General features: G+C 33.0%; 1 long non-coding RNA gene across 1 annotated transcript; it reads right to left on the bottom strand.

The window, feature by feature from the left end:
* Positions 1-304: 304 nt before the first annotated feature.
* On the bottom strand, positions 305-2,061 carry LOC116417822. Its single transcript, XR_004228067.1, has 4 exons — positions 1,982-2,061; positions 1,666-1,908; positions 1,004-1,130; positions 305-939 (listed from the first exon to the last, which is right to left on the bottom strand). It is a non-coding gene; the product is annotated as an uncharacterized LOC116417822 (long non-coding RNA).
* Positions 2,062-8,997: the final 6,936 nt, after the last annotated feature.

The following is an 8,997-nucleotide window of genomic DNA, read 5'->3' as shown; positions in this document are numbered from 1 at the left end:
TTAATATTTTTTGCATCTTCGTTAAGAGAAAACCACATTTCTATTTTTTCTTTTTCATTAAGTACTGGCAACTAAATAAAAATAATAATAACATATTGTAAGTTGCTATGTGAGTTATGTAATCCAAGTTATCATTAATAATTTCAATTATTGCAGATACATGATTTTCGCGTTATTTTTATCTATTATTAGGTAACTAACATTAAAGTGCTCGATTATAGACCAGCGTAAAATAAAACCACTCTGTTAGGAATTACTTAAATTTTAATATAATTTTCATGCACATTCATGCTTCAATTTCAATGGAAAAGTAATTGAAATTAGTATTAATTTACAATTTGCATAAAACTTTATGCTTTTGCTTCCTATTAGACGAAGTTTTGTAATAGCAAAATTGGCAGTTTCGCTAAAACTTCATACAAACGTATTTTGAGTTGTTTGGAGTTGGAATCACATGTTTTTAGATAATTTCCGTGCGGATGTCTGCGTGTGTGTGCACGTGTGTGTGTGCGTGCGTGCGTGTGGCTGTGTGTGTGGGCGCGCGCGCGTATACCGTCATATTTCCCTAACTACGGGGTGAACAGTAATAAAATTTGGAATATATTTGAGATTTCTGACAGTTTGTTTAAATTGAAGAAAAATATGCTTGGAAAAAATGATTGAATATAAGTTTTATGATGCGTTAAAGCGAGGTTACTCCGTTACTAGCAACCGTTTTTCAGCAAAAAATCGTTGATTTATTATAACTCCAAAAACTGCGGCTTTGGCTACTTAGTGTTTGTTATTTGATAAAAATATGCATTTTTTACAATTTGTTACTAAAAAATGGCTTAAAGCATATTCTTATTTTGTTTAAGCAAACCATTTGCGCAAAGATTGGTATGATTTTCCTCGTTTACTATATATATTGGTATGACATGTAGATTCATAGGAAGGGACCTTCAAATATAAAAAAACATAGTTACACAATATACTATTGCTTATATATTTAGTATATACCTACCTTATTTAACATCATATTCCTTGGGTTCTGTAAGTACATCATTCTTATTCATTCCATTCAGATTAACATCTTCTCCGTTAGAGCTCATAAGAATGTCTGTAGTTAATGGTGTACAGTGAAAAGTTTCCTATAATTGTATTATAATAATTATTATAAACATTTATCAGCTTTTAACTGTCAATACGAGGCATATTTCTTTATAGTAGGATATATGACTCGTAATTATGTGTGTATACCGTAATATCTATACAACTATGTGAGCAATATAAATATTATCGTACAACTTTTTTAATCTAGGCTTCGAGAAAACAATGGTTTTTTCAAACCTTTTTGCATCATACTTCGGCGTGGAATACGTCGTTATTTAAAACCCATTTAGGGGAGATGTGTCCAGCGTGTAATAATTGCGTGGTTTGGATATTTAATGTACATATAATTTATAAGTAAGATATATCTCGTTCATCATAATTGTAATTATATAAAATAGTAGAATGCAATACAGAGTTATATTACCACGATAATTCTCGCGAGATGTCTCGTATTTTACACGCACACACACTCATACCACTCATACTCACTCTTGTTTATACGTCCAAAAGACGTGGTCAGTATAATGTTAAATATTTATTATAGTCAAAGCGAATTTTCCAACGAGATATTACCACGTCCCTCGTCGCCTATAATAAGTACGACACTTGCTTGCGGATCTCCAGCCTGGAGGGTTGGAAGGCCGATCTGTCTGTGGGAAGCCGTGCAAGAGGAGAACCGCTGAGGTCTTAGTTTGCTCCAGATGTAGATTCCGTGTGTGGATGTCTGTCGACTTTTGGTTTACCGGTCTTCGACCTCGGCGTTTCCGCTCAGAAACTCTTGCCTTCGCACAACCGTTCTCCGTCCGTTTCAAAAAACTGTTTCAATTAACTTCGTGTCATTTTTACAATAATTACATTTCGCTGACTGGCTAGTTATAGACATACTTACCCCTTTCGGGTCACTCTGGTTATTCGCTGGGATCGCACTTTTGCGCAGGAGCCTGTTCGTCGCTGGCCTCCTCGCTCTAATCTGACCTGTTCGGCTTCGCGTTGTCTAGAAATCACCTCTCATAACCCATACATACATACCGATACCTACATATCGTCCTGCGCACGTCTCGTCCTCTCCTACTTCGCAGACGCGGGCTTTTCGAATATGTCGAATGGCCTTCAGACCGTTACAAGCGCGAACCACCATCGGTTTGCAACTTCAGAAGCGAAATTTTGGCACTTACGCCGCGTGGGTCAGTGGTTTTTGGCGTTTCAAAAGTAATTCTCGATGCTCTAATAATGTTTGTATGCAGTTCTATGCATTCCTAATAAATTGCACTTGTATTGTATTGCATGGAGTCGAAGAAAAAAATGGTCTAACGAAGATGCAACTCTTGTGAAGCAGCGACAAATGTAGTAAAGGATGTTTTTTTGTCCGATACGGACCAAGTGAAGATTTCCCTGTTTAAATGATGTTTATATGCGGGGAATTTTAGTCTTGAAAAAAGTTACAGTTACCAAAATACAACATTTTTTAGCTTGGAAATGCTTTGAGAAAAGGTCTAAAAGAAACTAAGATCGATATTAGTGAATTTTAAAAATGAAAAAAATCGTCGATGAACATTGACCGCAGGACATTTTTTATTCTAAATACAAATGGACTTGTGCGGTTTTTCCGGGAATGATTTTCGAGCGGGTAGACTTAGACGGTTAAGCGGATAACTATATACTGGGAGTATTATTGCACCTTAGTATATGATTTGAGCTTTATACATGAAAAGTACTTGTTTTAAGATGTGAAACGCGCTCTTAACTCAGTTTGCAACAAAACTGAACTTAATGTTTTTGCCGGGCAATCACAGAAATTTATTGGTGAAGTTTTTAACTGTATCTCATCGGCTCAAACGGAGAGAAGTTTAACCTATAAAGTGCCAGTGGACATCCCTAAATTAAATTTTCAACATAATGCATACCTTTTGCACATTATTTTATCTTAATCTTAAAATAAATTAATAAGAGTCAAAATGGTAGTTTTATATAATTAAAATTAACATTGCCACATTCAACGTTTTATAAGAATAATATAATAATCGTACTTGTGTATGTAAAGGAAAATCAGCTACCGTTAGCGGTAGTTCATTGCGATCTGCATTTATCTGCCTATATATCAGAATATATGCATTAGCATTTTTTTCCTTTTCTATGGTACGTTTTTTTATTGCCTGATTGATATGATTGTATTGAATTTCTTCAAACGAAACCTATAATTAAATTTTACTTTAATTATTTAAACATTAAATTTTTGAAAAAAATTAAAAAATGTTAGTATTGTTGAAACACTGCCATTTTTTAGTTTCGAAATCTTTGATATAAGCGTAGTAATGACCGTCAGTAGCAGTGCCCCGGTGCATAAGGACTGTAAAAAGTTCGTATTTGTAGGAGCCTGTGTCAGTACCTATGGTGAAAGAAAATATACTACTTATAATTTCAATGGCAAAACTTATTTTTAAGTAGTATTTATTATAGAAATCGTTATTGTTAAGTTGCGTAGAAACAAATTAATGTTCACGTCATTATTTCAGTTGTCAAGAACAAATCAATGTAAAAATATAATATTTCTTACGTAACTGTTACAAGTTATATCTTTTGTGCCTGTGAATCCACAATTATCGGTATCTTCTATATAATGACTTAAATTTATTTTCTCACCAAACGTAACTCTGAAACATTATATTATTGATTAACTGTTGATTATTATTGATAGCATTTAATAAATAACGATTAGGCTAGGAAGGGGATCTAATGCTTTTAAACTATACGTAAAAGAAAATGTTATACAAATAGGTGATGAAACATTACATTTGACGACATAGTTAGATTAAGTCCAAATTTTACGAGAGTGCTTTGTAGACCTGTACTTCTGGTTTCAATGAAAGAATTTGCGTTTACCGGTTACTTAAAATCATTTTAACTATACTGAATTTTTTACCAAAAGTACAGATGTATATAGTATTCTTCAAAATTATGGCTAATGATTGAACAATGTGGTCACTTGAAATCTTAAGCGGATAGTACTTAAATATTGAAAGCAGTATACGAAGGGAGTGTTATAATACGTAGAAATTTTGCATACTAAAATTGAAAAATTTCTCACCGATGTCCCTGGTAGAAATTTAAACATTTTCATTTGCGAACGTGTAAGTTTAAAAAAATTTAAAAGGATTCGTTCCTCTTAATTAATTAACCACGAATGTTAAATAATTACTCATGAAAATAAGATTTTATGTTTTCTGGTTTTCAATATATTTACATATTACAACTACAATTCTAAAATACTAATTGTCATTGTTTATATAACATACTTATCGTTTAGTTTAATCCTATTGTTAGAATGTTCGTCAAAATAAAATCGCTTTAAATGTAACGTAAGGATGTATGGTAAATCAATAAATTTCAGGCTTTTACGGGCAATGCGTAACCCTGCACATTGTTCACAGTAGTATTGATTATCACCATCCAATAACTCCGGTTGCACAAATGCTTCAAATGCAGATTGCTATAAAATTAATTTACTTATGCTAGTATGCTACGAAGATAACTTATAACGTATAAAATGATAAGAAATAAAGAAAATATTTACCTGTACTATAATGCGCTTCAGTATTAACATCATATTTTAATGGCAATGAAATATCGATAAAAGTATCTTCCGTAGATCTAATTGCATTACACGTCAAATACTGAACACACCTTATCATTTTTCCTGCTTACAATTTTTTATTAATGCGTATATAATCACATTCTGATTCTAATAATAATCAAGTAGTGTGTATAATAGGAAACATTATACCTTCATAAAGATCATTGATGAGATTAGAGTTCGAGGTATTTAACTCTCCTTTCAATAAATCAAATAAAAAATTATAGAACTCTTGAATATCATTTTGTTCATAAATTTTGTAAATGCCCACTGCTTAAACTTTTAAATAAAACTTTAAATTGAAAAAGTAAATGTAGAGTTAGCTCATCATTAATACCTGAAGTTTAAGAAATAGTTGTCGTAATTCAAGCAGTACGCATATGTTGTTAGAGCTCTCAGCTGGATTTGTTATATTATACAGAGCATTTCTAAACTCAGGAGTCATAAACAGTGATTCAACAAAACTATTTAGATAGCATGTCATTCCCTGATTAATGAGGCCAACATAATCTGTTAACAATGAAATCGGCCAAATATAAGAATCAGTGCATTATAATGTATCTATTGTTATATGCTCATGCTATTCGATTTACAGCAGAACCGCATATAGTAACTTTGTCCCTTTCATCGTAAGGAGGGTTGCTTTGTGATTACTGCAATGGTCTACATACAAATGTTTTTGACTTTCGGTGTGCAAAATTCAATTTCTCGTGTGTGTACAGTATGCATAAAATACCAATATTTTTAACATATATGCATACATTTTGTATCATGCCTGACCCTTTCCACAATTGTATTATGCTTTTCTCAATAAATTTTGATAAAAATCTTCAAGTGAACAATATTTACACAATAAATAGCTCGTAGACGCACTCGCACAGACACGTACTGAAACATCATACTCGGTATCAAAGAAACACACGCTACGCCCTTGGTATGCAATATAACATTATCTATTTGACTACTTGTTATAATGAAAAAAATATTTTGAAATTTCAATAGGGGATTTTGTGATCAACAATAGGCGTATAGCTTCTCTCTATATAGTGCTATATATACACTGCACGATAGATATCATTAAGATAAAGATATAAACATTGTAACGGGATTGAAGCTAAGAATATTAAGAAAAATCATAAACGTTAAGCGGAGAGCGGGAATCGATCCCATGGTCCCGAGATTTCTAGGGTGCGTATTCTATACACGACTGAGTCCACTCCTCGCTATTTCAACTGCGGTTTCGAAAAAGGTGACAAACCAACGTTTGAGGTGGCGGTACTATAGATGTGTATGCTCTATACCAAAAGTCTATACCATAACAATTCTAACCAAAACAGCAGTTGATAAATATGAAGCAGTTAATCAATAAACATTAAATATGGAATCAAAATGGAAGCCTCCACGTAAGTATAAGAAATAAAGAACTGTCTATTTGAATATTGCAATATGTATAAATAATAAAATCACTGTAATAATATCGAGTCCAAGTTGACGAGCCATTGCTATCGTAATTATTTGAGTACGAGGATTGATTATTTAATGAATACAAATTATGCTTACAGAACAGTCGACGCATTTACATGTACACACGATGGATGATGACGATAAGCGGAGCACACAAAAAATTGTTAGTTACGAAATAATTGTAAAATTAAAATTTTTAAATTAACTCTGTGACTGAAAAGCATAATGACCTAAATCCATCAGTCTGTAACAAAATGGATTTATTAATCGGTGCAATTTTTCGAGTTTCCTCGCGCCATAACAATCGAAATACAAAGTACGTTTTCTTTTGCTTATACTGGCTGTGCTCAAAGGTGACGGCAACAATTCTATATGCCTAGATTCAATATATAAAATAACCTTTTATCTCAAAAGAACGTTTGTACAGATTTTTTCGAATGCTCACATAGAAGGTATTTTCTTTTACTTTTTTTTGTTACTGATAATAGTAATTTATTTAATTAATATAATATTAAGAGTATTATTTTTGAACCTGAAAGGAATTACATCGATATCTAAAGTAGGGACTGAACAAAAAATTAATAAATATAGCTTCTTTTTGACGAAATGAGTGGAATGATTCCTTAAGCACGTGTTGTAAAGCATTGACTAAAGCATTCTGTAATGTAAATGCATTTTCGTAAAGGTACTTTATGCGTATTGACATATGTGAAGTAGAAAGTTTGATATACGATGCTGTTGAGTTTAGTAATGGTGCAAAAGTTCACATGCGATTTCATCGTTATTACGAAAAATGGATTTCGGTCGTGTTATGCCTTTGAGCCATAGAAATGTAATCATAAGTAGCAAATAATAATGATAATAACATTTTCTGTAGTCCAACTGTGGCAGTTCATCAAGGCTTACTGGAAATTTAAATTATACTATTAAGAGAACCAACACGAAGAAAAAGAAAAGACACTTTCGCAAAATATGGCTAGAAGTAAAAGGGTTTAAAAAATGGCTTCGATTTGATGAGAAGCAGCCGGACAAAGCTATCTGCGCAATTTGTGATCGAATCGTAGGAGCTGCCTTTAGTACTCTCAAAGATCACGCAATGCGGAACCAGTACCATTTACATAGAAGCGGTGAGAAGGTAGCGCCAGTTGATGGCGATTTCGTTATACCTATGGAATTGGAAGCCATTGAAAAATCAAAGAAGATTGAGGCCGAGCTGAAATTTGTGGCAATGTGCGCAAAAGTTAATATTTCGTATCAGAACATACCGATTTTATTACGCGATTTAAGAGGATTCGATGAGAATGGCATCTGGAAAGATATGAAAGTAGGCAAAACAAAAGCGAGGAATTTGATTGTGAATGTGATAGGAGAGAGTTTTAAACAAGATTTAGCCCAAATATTAAAGAAAACAGTGTTTAGCATATGCGTAGATGAATCTACTGATATAAGCAAGGAGAAAAGTTTGGCTGTGATTGTTCGATATGTCGATCCTATCGACTATCGTACATATACGAAACAATGGGCTATTATTCCCGTTTTTGAAAAAGGCAAAAATGCGAAAGCGGGTGCAGAGCGGTTATTCGAGTGCATACGTGCTTCTTTTGCTGCATATGATATTGATATGAACAATATTTACGGATGCTGTTTCGATGGTTGTAATACAATGATTGGCGAAAATGCAGGCTTAAAGCTAAGCTGCAAGAAGCTGTTAATGGCATAATATGCATTCAATGCCCTGCGCATAAGACGCATTTATGCGTATTACATGCAGTTAAGTTTTTTCCAGCCGAAATAATGAAGTTATTTCAACTTATACGTACAATGCTTAGGAGTGCAAATCGATTACACGACTATCATGAATTACAAATAATATTGGGATTTCCTGAAAAACAAATTTTAAATATGTCGCTGACTCGATGGCTCTCTTTAGAAGCCTGTGTTAAACGAATGCTTGTTGTATTTTACGAAACAATTAAGTATGAAAAATGACGCAACAGCTAAAGAAATAGTTTCAATAATGGAAAAACTCGAAACAAAGTGCTATTTTTTCGTACTGTTATACAAACAACACGCGAACTAAACGCATTAAATTTATTTCTACAAAGCAGCAATATAATTATTCATAAAATTAAAGCTGCATTCAACAAAAGATTCAGAAATATAGTATCTTGCTTCTTGAAAAGAGAGTATGTGCTCTTGACTCCAGTAGCAGATATCGATATTTTGAACAGAAATAATGGTTTGAGATTTATAGATTTTGAGCTGGGTGATGAAGTAAGAGAATATTTACTGTCATCGTGCAGCGGTAAGGAACATTTTTGTAAAAGTACTTACAATTTTTTAATATCCTTGACCGTTGAAATGAAGGCAAGATTCGACAACTTAGACAATCCTGTCTATGAGAGTGCAGCATGTTTATCTCCACTTAATGCCCTTTCTACTGATTTTCATGATAGAAATCCAAACATACTCGACGTCCTTCTGCCCACGTTTAAAAAACTTATTGGAGCAGAAGAAAAAGAATTGTTGCAAATTCAAAAAGAATGGGAAAATCTTCCAGCCTTAGACATTCCACCAGAATATTTATCAGCAGAAGGTAAAGTGGAAGAGTTTTGGATTTTTATAAAAATATCAAAGATGAACATGAAATGCATCCGTTTCAGTTAATATCGAGGTTAGCTTTAAATATATTGGCAATACAACATGGTAACGCTGACCCTGAAAGGACATTCAGCAAACAAAATGATCTCAAAACAAAAAAAAAGAAATAAAATGCTAATAAAGACGTTGATGGAAACATCCGCGCGAAA

This window comes from Nasonia vitripennis, assembly GCF_009193385.2.
Source record: "Nasonia vitripennis strain AsymCx chromosome 1 unlocalized genomic scaffold, Nvit_psr_1.1 chr1_random0009, whole genome shotgun sequence".
Taxonomy (NCBI): Eukaryota; Metazoa; Arthropoda; class Insecta; order Hymenoptera; family Pteromalidae; genus Nasonia; species Nasonia vitripennis.
This window is presented reverse-complemented; position numbering and strand designations above follow the sequence as displayed.